Raw genomic sequence first — 14,367 nt, 5'->3', positions numbered from 1 at the left:
TACAGTTGAAGTCAGAACTATTAGCCCCCTTTGAATTTTGTCTTCTTTTTAAGTATTTTCCAAATGATGTTTAACAAGGAAATGTTCACAGTATGTCTGATAATATTTTTCTTCTGGAGAAAGTCTTATTTGTTTTATTTAAGCTAGAATAAAAGCAGTTTTAAATTTTTTAATAGCCATTTTAAGGTCAAAATTATTAGCTCCTTATGCTTTATTTTTTCGACTGTCTCCAGATCAAGCCATCATTATACAATAACTTGCCTAATTACTCTAACCTGCCTAGTTAATCTAATTACCCTAGTTAAGCCTTTAAATGTCACTTTAAGCTGTATAGAAGTGTCTTGAAGAATATCTAGTCTAATATTATTTACTGTCATCATGGCAAAGAGAAAATAAATCAGTTATTAGAGATGAGCTATTAAAACTATTATGTGTAGAAATTTGTTGAAAAAATCTTCTCTCCATTAAACAGAAAATTGGGGAAAAAAATAAACAAGCAGTCTATTAATTGAGGTGGGCTGACATCAACTCTCTCTCTCTCTCTCTCTCTCTCTCTCTCTCTCTCTCTATATATATATATATATATATATATATATATATATATATATATATATATATATATACACACATATATATATATATATATATATATATATATATATATATATATATATATATATATATATAAAACTAAGAGTAGTAAAATAAACATTTTAGTTTACAGACACACATATTATGTGCAGCCTACAAATAATAAGCTATTATTTGACATTATTACCTTCACTTTAATCCTCATATGATTACTATCTTCAATAATATTAAAAATAATTTGACTTTGTTTCCCTATTTTTACAGGAATAATCTGTAAATATTAATGTAAAACTGCGTGTTACTCTCTGAAAATACAGAATATTTCTTTAAAAAAAAACTGAAAAATAACATAATACTAGCAATAACTGTAAATTTAATGTTAGAATTTTTTAATTTTAGAAAATATCTGTGAACTGTATAATAAAAAATCCTGTAAAAAATACAGACAATTACCTGTAAAATCACATGTTTTTTACAGTGTATGTAATGCCTATATGCAAGACATATTATTGGTGTGGTAAAACTGTGTTGTAAATCTGCTGTGGTCTGATAAACACCTTTTAATAGAACATTCCGAGTTTTAAACATCAAAACTAATATTACATTTAAAGTTTTTCAAGTGACGTGTGGTTAATGCCTAGAAGATAATATAAATACGTCTTCCAGATGTAAACAAAAACATCATACAGTATAGACGTCTCCGCAATGTACGTCTGCAATTGGGGTTTGATTTCTTTAATCAAGTCGTTTGACGACAATGAGCACAAAATCAATTCTCAGCACTCAAAGCATTCATATCAGACTTTCTGAAATCTTGAGTTGAAAACAGATGGATATGTTGAAATTGATATGCTTTATTAGTAGCCTACGTATGATTTACGCAGCACAGGTCTGATTGAGGGTGGTCAGCAGCACAAATAAAGGGATTCTGCATGAGGGTAATGGATAAGAGAGATAACCTCAGGCTCTTACGCAAAACCCCCTCAAATGAATCAAAGGACAGTAAACAAACATTACAAGAAAACAGCCGCGTGCTGAAATAATGCACAGTCATGACTAGAGGAGAGCGCCTGTTTCACATCTTCAGCACTGAATACGTTACAGTTGGCTATATTTTGCAGGATAATTTTATTTGTAACTAAAGGATGTCAGATTTATCGTGATTATTGCTCATTCTTATTGTAAGAAACTAACGACACTACATAAATATGAAGAGTTCAGATGCAAAAACCATTTGAAAAATGCCATTTGAGATCCTCTTCTAAAATCAGTATTGATCTCAGATTCCTGTGTGTTTAATAATTGTATTTTTATAGTGACGAATGAGGGCTTTTTATTGCCTTTAATTGAAGTTTATTTATAGACTAATTTCAAGAGGATCACGTGGTTATGATTGATCACAGCCGGTGCTGCATTATTCAGTTCAGGATTCTCCAATCAGACGATTCCTAAGCCACTGTAAATACCCTCAGTTCCATATAACAGCCATCTTCGTTTTAAAGAATCACCCCCCCTCCCCCCCTAACCTCCACCTTTCCTAGATGGGTGGCACGGTGGCCCAGTGGTTACCACTGTTTCCTCAAAGCAAGAAAGTCACTGGTTTTAGTCCTTACCAAGCCAGCCGATGTTTCTGTGCGGAGTTTACACGTTCTCCTCGTGCTCACGTGGGTTTCTCCCGGGTCCCCTGGTTTCCTCCTACTAACCAAAAAACATGCCATTTGAGTTATTTGACTAAAACAAATCAGCACCATAGACATGCTCCTAGTAAGTAGTTCTCTCTTAAGAGCAATCACTATCTGTTCATTACCTACTACAGCAGGGGAGTTCTCCAGATCTCGCCCTGCAAGCGGGAGGGAGCCCCGTGCTCAAGGATCGTATGAGCTCAGGGCTCTCTCCCGGGACGGCATGCCAAACAAGCTTTGTAATCAATCATCAGCTAAGAGTGAACTCTTGAAAGTTAAATAACTGAACATGAACACAGGAGGCTGAAGGAAACGCTCATTGTCAATGGCCTTTAGAGGTTTCTGCATCTGAACTCTTCATATGGCGTCATTATTTTTTAAACGTTTTATATTTTTAGTTTTAGGTAAACAGCCTATTTTTAATAAAGCTAAGTCTGTCAAGGTTGACACAAATTTAAAGAATGAAGAGTTTCATTTCTACTGTGTGTTGAGATTTGTAGGGACTTTAGGCAGTCTCGAGTCAAAAAAAATAAATTACTAACCAGATTAAGTTATTTAAATTAATTTAAACACAGTTGTATTGATGATATTGTATTGTGTTGTGAAATCAGGTTAATTATTAATTATTTGCGTTTTTGAACAGTGGTGTACTTTTACTCTCCCTTGAGCACATGTTTAGTGCTGTGTTGGTACTTTTACTCTCACTACTGTCCTTCATCCTGCAGTCACTACTATATTTTGTCTTGTCTATGGGGATTAGACAAATCAGTCCTGTGATTCCTGTCCAGTCAAATCACACATAGAAGGTAAATCGTCTCATAGTGAACTACCTGAAGACATGGGCGATTTATAATTGCAGCAAACTGTTTGGAAGCATTAACAGTGTCCAAGAAGATGTTCAAAATCTTTACACCCAGAGACTGTTTAGATCAGAGATGCCCAAACACAGTCCTGGAGGGCCGTATCCGGCAGATTTGAGCTCCAACTGGCCTCAACACACCTGCACAGATGTTTCTAGAAAGCCTAGAATGAGATTGATCAGCAAGCCCAGGTGCATCTGATTGGGATTGAAACTAAACTTTACAGGACACCAACCCTCCAGGACCGAGTATGGGCACCGCTGGTTTAGATGCATGTCACTGATGAGAAGATGACGGATGTTTACTGTATGATGATCGAAATGGCCTTAAACACCCAGCAGACACAAGATGTCAACATGCCGTCAGATTGAAATTGTACCCTAATGTCGTGAAAATGCTGCATTTTGTTTGGAAATTAAAATTAGGTTTACATCAGAACTCTAGACCGATGTCAATGTCTATCGTACAACCTAAAACCAACCAAATATCAACGTTTATTGATGTCACAGCTTGACGTTGTGTCGACTTTTCCAATATGACGTCTATCTGATATTGATCTTTAGTTGCCATAACTGACAAATAAATGTCAGTATCTGACGTCAATATGTTGTTGGTTTAAGATGTTGCCTTGACATTGGATTTTGGTCAATTTCTAACAACCTAAAATCAACTAAATATCAACGTCATTTGATGTCATTATTGGACATCAAAATAATGTTGTCTTTAGGTGCTGGCTAGACATTGAATTTTGGTCACCTGACATCACAACCTAAATCTAACCTAATATTAACGTCTTATGACATTGTGTGTCTGCTGGACAATCACTAAATGCACTACAGAATGTTACGTGTACACACACACATCCACAAATGACATGTAAATGCATCAACTTTTCATACTCACTACTCATTAATCTTGAGTAGTTTTGAAAGGGCTACTTTTTACTCTTACTTTAAGTAATGTTTACAAAAGATGTTTTACTCTACTCGCACTACATTTTTAGGCAAGTAATGGTACTTTTACTGGAGTATGATTTTTCAGCCTGATCTCACGAGAAAACGTAAGTATTTTACGTTTTGCCAGTTTAGTGGCTAATTCGTATGAATTCGTACGAGTTCAGTCGTACGAAATGGTACGATTTTAAAAAGGAGGCGTGGCACCTAACCCCACCCCTAACCCCAACCGTCATTGCGGGATAAGCAAATCGTACTAAATTGTGCGAATTAGATCGTACGAATTCATACGAATTAGCCACTAAATGAAAAAGTTACGAATTGCCGTAAGATTGTGTTGGATTTTTAGTCTTCACTGGTTTTGAAGTAACCTAACTAACACAACACTGAATAGTAACTAAATTCTAATGATTTCCGAAACAAATAACAATAAAGCATAATAATAAAATCTGTATATTTTCATGGTTTCTAGTGTGCTTCGGGGAAACATTACTTCAGGATTTCTGTTTATTATATACCACCATAGAAGGCAAAACAATACTAGACCAATACAACTTCCATTATAACCAATACAAATTCTGTGATTGTTTTTCTTGCTTTCCTTCTTGTATTTCCACCTTAAGTTTCATTCGTTGCGCAGTTATTACAGCATCTTTATACTGTATATTTTATCAACCATGAAATACACTACCCTAGCTGCAAATTTAAATAAATTGCTGAAGAATTTAGCTCATTTCTACTATTTTACAGAAATCAGTAAACTAAATACAGTTGAAGTCAGAATTATTTGCCCCCCCTGTATATTTCCCCCAAATTTCTATTTAACAGAGAGCAGATTTCCTCAACACATTTCTAATCATCATAGTTTAATAATCTGATTTATTTTATCTTTGCCATGATGACAGTAAATAATATTTGACTAGATATTCTTCAAGACACTTCTATACAGCTTAAAGTGACATTTAAAGGCTTAACTATAAATTAATTAGGGTAACGTTAGGGTAAGTAGGCACGTTATTGTATAACAGTGGTTTGTTCTGGAGACAATCCAAAACTAATATTGCTTAAGGGGGCTAATAATATTGACCTCAAAATGGCTTTAAAAATGTATCGCACAGGTGGCACTGTTTGGGGTTACTTCAGAGGATATACAGTTGCCTTCCTCAAAGTGTACAGTCATTGCTTTTTCCACTTTATTGGCACGCAGGGCTATTTTGCTAAAATGGAAGGATTCTCCTCCTCCCACTCGTGCTCAGTGGATTAGAGAAATTATGTCTTGGTTTTATTTAGAAGAAATCAGGTTTTCATTAAGAGGGTCGGAGGGGAATTGTTTAAAGGTGTGGCAACCTTTTATTGATTTTGTGGAAAATCTCAAATAATTCTGTTTCGCTGTACATATAGTGTGTATGCTTATATGTTAGTAAAATTTATTGAATAAATGTTTTTTTAATTTTTTAATTTTTATGTATTATTTTATTATTTTTTTTATTATTTGTTTTTTATTTTTATTTATTGTTATTATTATTATTATAATTAGTATTATTTCTTTGTATTTGTATTTAAACCTACATGTACAATTGTGTATTTGTTAATTTGTGGCTAATGTTAGCGCTATCCTGCTGTTGGATTGGTCTGGGTTTGGGGTTTTGTGTTGTTCTTTTCCATTTGAAAAATAAGGATAAAAATTAAAAAGGAAATTCACAGGGGCGTTAACAATTTGACTTAAAAACTAATTTGATGTAAAAATAAATATAAATTGACCAAATTAATGAAACAGAAATGTGTCTATTTAATATTATATAAAATATGTATCCAATTCAAAAAATTTTGTGGAAAATCTCAAATAATTAGATTTTGCTGTACATATAGTGTGCATGCTTATATGTTAGTAAAATTTATTGATTAAATGTTTTTTTCTCAATTTTTTTGTATTATTTTATTTTATTATCATTTGTTTTTTATTTTCATTTATTGTTATTATTATTATTATTATTATTTTATTATTATTATTATTATTTCTTTGTATTTGTATTTAAACCTACATGTACAATTGTGTATTTGTTAATTTTTGGCGCTAATGTTAGCGCTAACATTAACATTAAAAAACTAATTTGATTTAAAAATAAATGTAAATTAACCAAATTAATGCAACAGAAATATGTTTATTTAATATTATATAAAATCTGTATTAAATTCAAAAAAATTTTATGTTTTAATTTGACATTTTTATTGCGATGAGATTGAAAATGACATAAGAAACTTAACGTTTATATCTGTCTATAAAATACAAGCCACCTATTATAAGCTGTTTGAAATGTTTTCACACAGAACACAATGACATTTTAACCCAGTAAAGAGGGACGTGATGATCGTGCTCTAGTTTCATCTTTATTCACAGCAGCTGCCAACATCAAATCACTGATTAATACTTTAACCTGAACAAGAATAACCTCATTGATAACACAAACAACAACACACTGGCACAACCCACATGTTGTCCCCATTAACTGTTTAATTTCACTTTCACTGCGTTAATCTAGGGTGCCTATGTAGCCTATATATCCTTAAATATGAAAGTTGTATCAAATGTTAATATAAAACCCCCTGAATCATGTTTGTGGCGTGTGTAAACACCGACATTCAGGACATGATGTCTTAGTCAAACAGGAGTTGCGCCAGAATGTACACAGTGATGAACCGAGGAGTCAGTCCGCGTCTCGCCATTGTCTTAATATGGTCTCTGTCTTAATATGGACAATCCATCCCGTGTGTCTTAATATGGGCCACCCGTCCGACACAGCACAACAGCGCTACCTGGAGCAGAGCACAGAAACTACAGCGGTTAAACACTGAGCACGAGCGCCATCCAGCGGCCACGAACCCCACAACACCAGCGCCTCAGCTGCGAAAATCTCAAATATTTAAACCAAATGAGTTTAGAACAAGGTGAGACGTAAACAATGTAAATGTAAAATGATCATTAATTTACTACACTCGTAAAATTAGCTTTTGCATATTGTTTTATACACAATTCACAGCACGCTGTCTGCTTTGCTATGCGTTTCAGACGTCATCGCAACAGATGTAGACAAACAAATATTCACAAATAAGCAGATAACATATATAAATATATATATATATATATATATATATATATATATATATATATATATATATATATATATATATATATATATATATATATATATATCATTAACATACATGTTAATGATATTTACCCTTATATATGTTTGTAGTGCTATATATATAAATATATATATATATATATATATATATATATATATATATATATATATATATATATATATATATATATATATATATATATAGCACTACAAACATATATAAGGGTAAATATCATTAACATGTAGGTAAATAAAACAAATACGAATGAGCTTTACTACATTGGTCCACCCCCATATTGCTCTTGGTTGGTATAGGCCGGCTGAAGCGGGAGGTATAAATCGCTACCGCTTCCCTTTTCCAACTTTTTGCCAGTGACCGCAGAGAGAGAGGACACACGCAGTCATTTCAAAGGAATCTCGACCCAAACACGCATTTAAGAAACAGCGTGCTACGAAACTAGTAAGTGTGCTTTTCAAACAAAATACTACGATTGGCTAAATAAAAAATTAAGTGAGTCGTGGAATAATACAGTAGAAAACTGAATTAAAATGCTGATTATGAGTTGGCTTTTAACGCTGTAACAGGATAGACAGATCGATTCAAAGTATACGTCTTATTAATGATGAAAAACTGAAATAATAATACAAGCTATACAAAAATAAATAGTAATAGTATTTGAGGTTAAGTTGGTTTTATATTCGCACATTCGTTCTCCATATTGTTTATCACGCTTATTATGAAAATTGAGAATATTAATGAATAGTCTGAAAGCTTCTTCAAGGGTTGAGATGTAGCTAATTGCATGCTTTTATCAGTTTGTGTTGGTGTAGACTGACAAAAAAGTGTTTGAATGTGCCAACATGAAATCAACTTTACCCTAATAAAGCAGTAATACTGTAATGTAAAACAAACAATAATAAAATATATTATAAGGACACATCAAAATGAGCTTAAGGCGTCTCTCAGAGCAGCCTCAGTGGATAATGGACTGATCTGATTGTTCAGTTTTAGCCAGTTCTCTGTGTGGACGGTGATGTTGATGCTGTTCTCCCGGTCAGTCACTTGTACCATGGTCAATACCTGCCCAAACATCTCTCACTCTTCAGTGGAGTTCAGTGGTGAAGCTTCGATTGGTGAGTGACTGTAACCCGGGGTCCAGTTCTGTTTGCCTCTGGGCGGCTGATGTGTGTTCTGGAGATGTATACTGATGAGAATAATAATAGCTTCTACATTTGGATTCAATCTTACTTCACAACCATTTAAAAAAACAAATATTAACATTAATTGACTTGAATTCAAAAATCTGCTCTCATTCAGTTCGCTTGCTGTATGAATATTTAGTTTTATATGTATGATGTTTTGCTTAAAAGATGTTTTCTTTTACAATATTCGCTTTTTGGTGCCTACAGCAATGACTGATTGGGAATAGTCCAAAAGCTTCTTCCTGGGTTAATGACTCTGATAAATCGTCACCTTAGAATTATAAGGTGCTATCTGACATATTCTTATTAAATGGCAACTTATTTACTTTATGGGATGTTTTTTATATAAGTCTTTTACATTTGAAGACTTTTTATTTAATTAAAAAAAAAAATGCTACACTCATACTGTTTGCTATGGAAAGCAAAAACGTTGAAGCTCAATATCTTCAGAACCTTATGATTCCAAGGTGACGAAATGCCTACAAACATTTTCAGTCGCTCTCAGTTTTCACTACAGAAATAATCAGTTAGTATCAGTGTAGGCGAATAGCTAATTGCATGCTTTAATCAGTTTGTGTTGGTGTAGACTGACAAAAATAAAGAGTTTGAATGTGCCAACATGAAATCAACTTTACCCTAATAAAGCAGTAATATTGTTCTCTAAAAGAAACAATAAAAAATATATATTATAAGGACACATCAAAATGAGCTATAAAGCCTCTCAGAACAGCCTCAGTGGATAATGGACTGATCTGATTGTTCATTTTTAGCCAGTTCTCTGCCTGGACGGTGATGTTGATGCTGTTCTCCCAGTCAGTCACTTGTACCATGGTCAATACCTGCCCAAACATCTCTCACTCTTCAGTGGAGTTCAGTGGTGAAGCTTCGATTGGTGAGTGACTGTAAGCCGGGGTCCAGTTCAGTTTCCCTCTGGACGGCTGATGTGTGTTCTGGAGGTGTGGTGATGAGGGTCAAAATAATAATAGCTATTAAATTTAGATTGTCTTACTTCACGACCATTAAAAAAGACTAATATTAACATTAATTCACTTGAGTTCAAAAATCTGCTCTCATTCAGTTCGCTTGCTGTATTAATATTTTGTTTTATATGCAGGGCTAGAAATTAACTTTTTTACTTGGTAGCACCGGTGCTCCCAACTTCAAATATTTAGGAGCACCAAAATAAATTTAGGAGCACAAGAAAAAATTTAGGAGCACCCGCCAAAACTGAATGAGCACCGCTGCAAATTGCTTTTTAAAGGATTTATTGTATTTTAAAACAACATCAATAGGACTGACAAAAAACAGAAACAACTATCTAACTAATGCTGCGAAGACATTGATATTTGTGTGCAATAAATCCAAAATGAATGTCTAATAATTAGGCCATAGAAAATAATGATGATGAAAATGACAATAATAATAACAATGAATTACATTTCTCATTATGATACTGCCTTGAATGTGCATGAATGTAGGTTATCTGCTATAAAAAGTCTTTTACTTTATGAAAAATAATTGTATAGTTTGCATCAAGCAAAAATGAAGCATTGCAGTAAGAAATATTTATTTTGTACTGCTGTTTTTATATGCATGTCAATTTAATAAATAATATTTCTGCTACAAAACAAACAAAAGATTATAATAAATCATTCAATTCAATGATGAAAGCTGCAAAGCAGTCATCAGTAAATAAATAAAAAATAAAAATAATATACACCTCAAAAAATAATAGAGAAAAGAAAGTAAGTAAAGTCTCACTTCTATCACTCTTTAAAAGTTTTGGTTTCAGTTTGTGTCAATTTAAAGGTTCAGTCTTTTGTCTTTTCATGTTTGTGGAAAAGCAGGCGAGTCAGCCGACCCAATTTATGAGCAGCCAGCGCAAGATTCTTGCGATGACCATCGGCGTAATACCGCTGTTTATTATGAGACGCAGTTTCAGTGTAAACTTAGTAAAGGCGAGCTTCTTTGGCGATGATATGTACAGTAGTAGATTTGACTTTTAGCGGACATTTGCGCTGAACACGCAGTGAATGCGACGCATGGAGATTCGGGCGCCTTCTCCAAGAAGCGCGTACTCGATTGATCTCAGCTGGCGGATCATTATTCACCACGTGACGTGTCATGATCGCTCTCATCTGCGCCTCAATTTTAGGTGGGGTTTGCAAACCTGTGTGCTTTAAGTTTTTACTCTTCTGCCGTTTGCATTTCCCGTGGTCATAAAAGCTCCTTCCCTGTCATCTGACAGCGGAATAGCTTGAGTGATTGACAGCTAATATGAACCAATATAGCGGCAGGGAAGAGCGATTCAGCACGTTTTTACAAAAAATCAAAACAGGTCGCACTACAACCATTATCTGCAGTCGCACTAATGCTCCCAAATATATTATGAGGTCGCATAGATTAATTTTCGGGCGCAATTTCGAGCCCTGATATGTATGATGTATTGTTTAAAAGTTAAGTTAGAGATGTGCCTACAGCAATGACTGATTGGGAATAGTCCAAAAGCTTCTTCCTGGGTTAATGACTCTGATAAATCGTCACCTTAGAATTATAAGGTGCTATCTGACATATTCTTATTAAATGGCAACTTATTTACTTTATATTATGTTTTTTTATATAAGTCATTTACATTTGAAGACTTTTTATTTAATAATAAAAAACAAATGCTACACTCATACTGTTTGCTATGGAATGCAAAATCTTTGAAGCTCAATATCTTAAGAACCTTATAATTCCAAGGTGACGAAATGCCTACAAACATTTTCAATCGCTCTCAGTTTTCACTACAGAAATAATCAGTCTGTATCAGTTTTAATCAGTTTGTGTTGGTGTAGACTGACAAAAAAAAGAGTTTGAATGTGCCAACATGAAACCAACTTTACCCTAATAAAGCAGTAATATTATAATCTAAAACAAACAATAATAAAATTTATTGTAAGGACATATCGAAATAAGCTTAAACGCCTCTCAGAACAGCCTCAGTGGATAATGGACTGATCTGATTGTTCAGTTTTAGCCAGTTCTCTGTCTGGACGGTGATGTTGATGCTGTTCTCCCGGTCAGTCACTTGTACCATGGTCAATACCTGCCCAAACATCTCTCACTCTTCAGTGGAGTTCAGTGGTGAAGCTTCGATTGGTGAGTGACTGTAAGCCGGGGTCCAGTTCAGTTTCCCTCTGGACGGCTGATGTGTGTTCTGGAGGTGTATACTGATGAGAATAATAATAGCTTCTACATTTGGCTTCAATCTTACTTCACGACCATTAAAAAAAACAAATATTAACATTAATTGACTTGAATAAAAAAAAATCTGGTTTTATTGAGTTTGCTCTATATTGATAAATATGTGAACAATTAAGTTTAAATGTGCATTACAATTAGTTTGTGGTTGAGATTGGAAAAGAAAATACCCATTTAGTTTTCTTTTAGCCAAGAGAATACATGTTAGTAAACGTTAAACAACAAAAAAGTGACTAAGTTAGAAAAAGATTGAGGGCAGATCATAATAGTTTAATTTACATATGAGGTGAAAGTCATTCTGTGGCTGTTTAAGTCTACTTGAATCATCTTTGCTATAATAAATCCTTTCACAGACTTTTTAACCTCATTTTCTTTTACTTTTGCAGGGTTTCCACTGGATCTTTAGACCTGACAAAGTCTTAAAACCAAGTTATGGTAAAAATGTATTACATTTTACTGAGGTAAAGTTGGTTTTATATTCGCACATTAGATTTGTGACAACTTGTGACGTGCTCTCTACATTGTTTACCATGGTACTTTGAACACTCAGTCTGAAATCACACGTGAGCATGACTTCAAAGCAACATTAGCACCATGTAGTTGACTGTGAACAATGCTGTTGTACTGTGATAGTCATTTGGCTGCTAATATGATTTCACTATTTGGCATTTGCAAAGAAATCCTTCTCTGAAATTATATTATTGAGGAGAAAGTCTGAATGTGTGAATATTAAACCAAACTTACCTAAACTTAAATTTTCTGTCCCTATAACTGTATAATGTGTTTATTTTTGTGGTGTCTTTTATTTTTCTAGTCTAAATGAGACCAACATAATAAAACCATGTCTTTCTAAGTTGTCTTGTTCATTTCATTCTTAATTGTTTTTGAAAATCCTACATTTGACTTTAAGGTTTATCATTATGTAATTATCACATTTGTTTTTATTTATGATGTTGTTTAAGTGGGGCGAAGCAGTGGCGCAGTTAGTAGTGCTGTCGCCTCACAGCAAGAATGTCGCTGGTTCAAACCTCGGCTAAGTTGGCGTTTCTGTGTGAAGTTTGCATTTTCTCCCTGCCTTCGCGTGGGTTTCCTTCGGGTGCTCCGGTTTCCCCCACAGTCCAAACCCTACTGAAAAAAACAGCTTAAACCAGCCTTGGCTGGTTTTAGAGGGGTTTTGGCCATTTCCAGGCTGGTTTCTAGCCATTTCCAGCCTGGTCTTAGCTGGTCAGGCTGAGAGAGGACCAGCTTGACCAGCCTAGCCAGGCTGGGAGCCCAGCCAAAACCAGCTATGTACAGCTTAAACCAGGCTGGTCAAGCTGGTTTAGCTGGATTTAGCTGGTAATTTTCCAGCCTGACCAGCTAAGACCAGGCTTGAAATGGCTGGAAACCAGCCTGGAAAGGGCCAAAACCCCTCTAAAACCAGCCTGGTCGACCAGCTAAAACCAGCCAACCAGCCTAGGCTGGTTTAAGCTGGATTTTTTAGCAGGGAAGACATGCGGTACAGGTGAATTGGGTAGGCTAATTTGTCCATAGTGTATGAGTGTGTGTGGATATTTCTCAGAGATGGGTTGCGGCTAGAAGGGCATCCACTGCGTAAAAACTTGCTGGATAAGTTGGCGGTTCATTCCGCTGTGGCAAATGAATGAATGAATGTTGTTTAAGTGTCATTTTCATGGTTTATAGTCACTTGTTTTTCTTCCTCAACACTGTTAAAGGCAGAAAAGAACCCAAAGGATTTGTGCCTTATATGTGTAGCAACCTTAAGGACTTGAATGGGGTGGAAGTGTCATCTTTAAAACTTAAATGGGAGAAAGATTTAAAATGCTTTTTTGATTAAGATACTTGGGAACATATCTGTAAAAGTGCCTTAACATTTTCATTTAATAGTAGACATAGATTAATACAGTTTAATATCTTACACAGGCTATATTATACACCTGAACGATTGCACAAGGTGAGTGATTCATATTCAGAATGTTGCTCTAGAAGCAAGATTGAGGTTGGTACATTATTTCATATGTTTTGGACATGTTCCAAACTTTAAACCTAACGGAGAAATATAATACAAACTATTAGTAAAATTGCCAATGTTAACCTTTTACCTGATCCAAGATTTATGTTACTGGGGGATGAATCAGTTCGATCAAAGGAAAAATTTACGTTTAATTAAAATGGCTCTGATAGCAGCAAAGAAATGTATTGCTATACATTGGAAATCAGTAGAACCACCAAGTCATACTGTATGGCCTAAGCAAGTGGCTCAAGCTCGCTCATTTTAAGGCAGGGCCATGTTGTGTGCATTAAAAGTGTTTTTGCTTGCAGTGTCTCTCTTTATTTGCCTACAAGTGCACAACATTACACGACTGTCACTTTAGTGTTATTCATTATGCACCATTCGCACATCATGACTTCAGATGAAGTCCTACATACCTTTATAGTTATTTATCCAATCTATTTAAAAGGTTTCCAGTTAAGGTAAAAACTTCACACACCTGTCAGTTTGAATATTTTGGGCTTTTTGGATATTCGTAAAGGTAATTTTTCTTTCAGTCAATGAACAAAGAAAACCTCCAAAATAAAGTGTCATGTCGCACGTAATGTGTGTCGGTGAATTTATTTTATTTACAGGCTGTTTTCTCAATTATTGTTTTCTCTAGCATGTATTCAATAATTTTCCTTTGGCCAGAGC

General features: G+C 34.5%; 1 long non-coding RNA gene across 2 annotated transcripts; it reads left to right on the top strand.

The window, feature by feature from the left end:
* Positions 1–7,595: 7,595 nt before the first annotated feature.
* Positions 7,596–12,529, top strand: LOC137490094 (uncharacterized). Of its 2 annotated transcripts, none has more exons than XR_012401342.1 (4): positions 7,596–7,692; positions 8,239–8,366; positions 11,455–11,576; positions 12,065–12,529. It is a non-coding gene; the product is annotated as an uncharacterized lncRNA (long non-coding RNA). The 2 variants fall into 2 exon arrangements; XR_012401343.1 differs by having other exon boundaries at positions 7,600–7,692; positions 8,245–8,366.
* The last annotated feature ends 1,838 nt before the right edge of the window (positions 12,530–14,367 follow it).

The sequence above is a fragment of the Danio rerio genome, chromosome 3, assembly GCF_049306965.1.
Source record: "Danio rerio strain Tuebingen ecotype United States chromosome 3, GRCz12tu, whole genome shotgun sequence".
Taxonomy (NCBI): Eukaryota; Metazoa; Chordata; class Actinopteri; order Cypriniformes; family Danionidae; genus Danio; species Danio rerio.
Note: the sequence above shows the minus strand (reverse complement) of the source record. Positions and strands in the feature narration are given on the sequence as shown.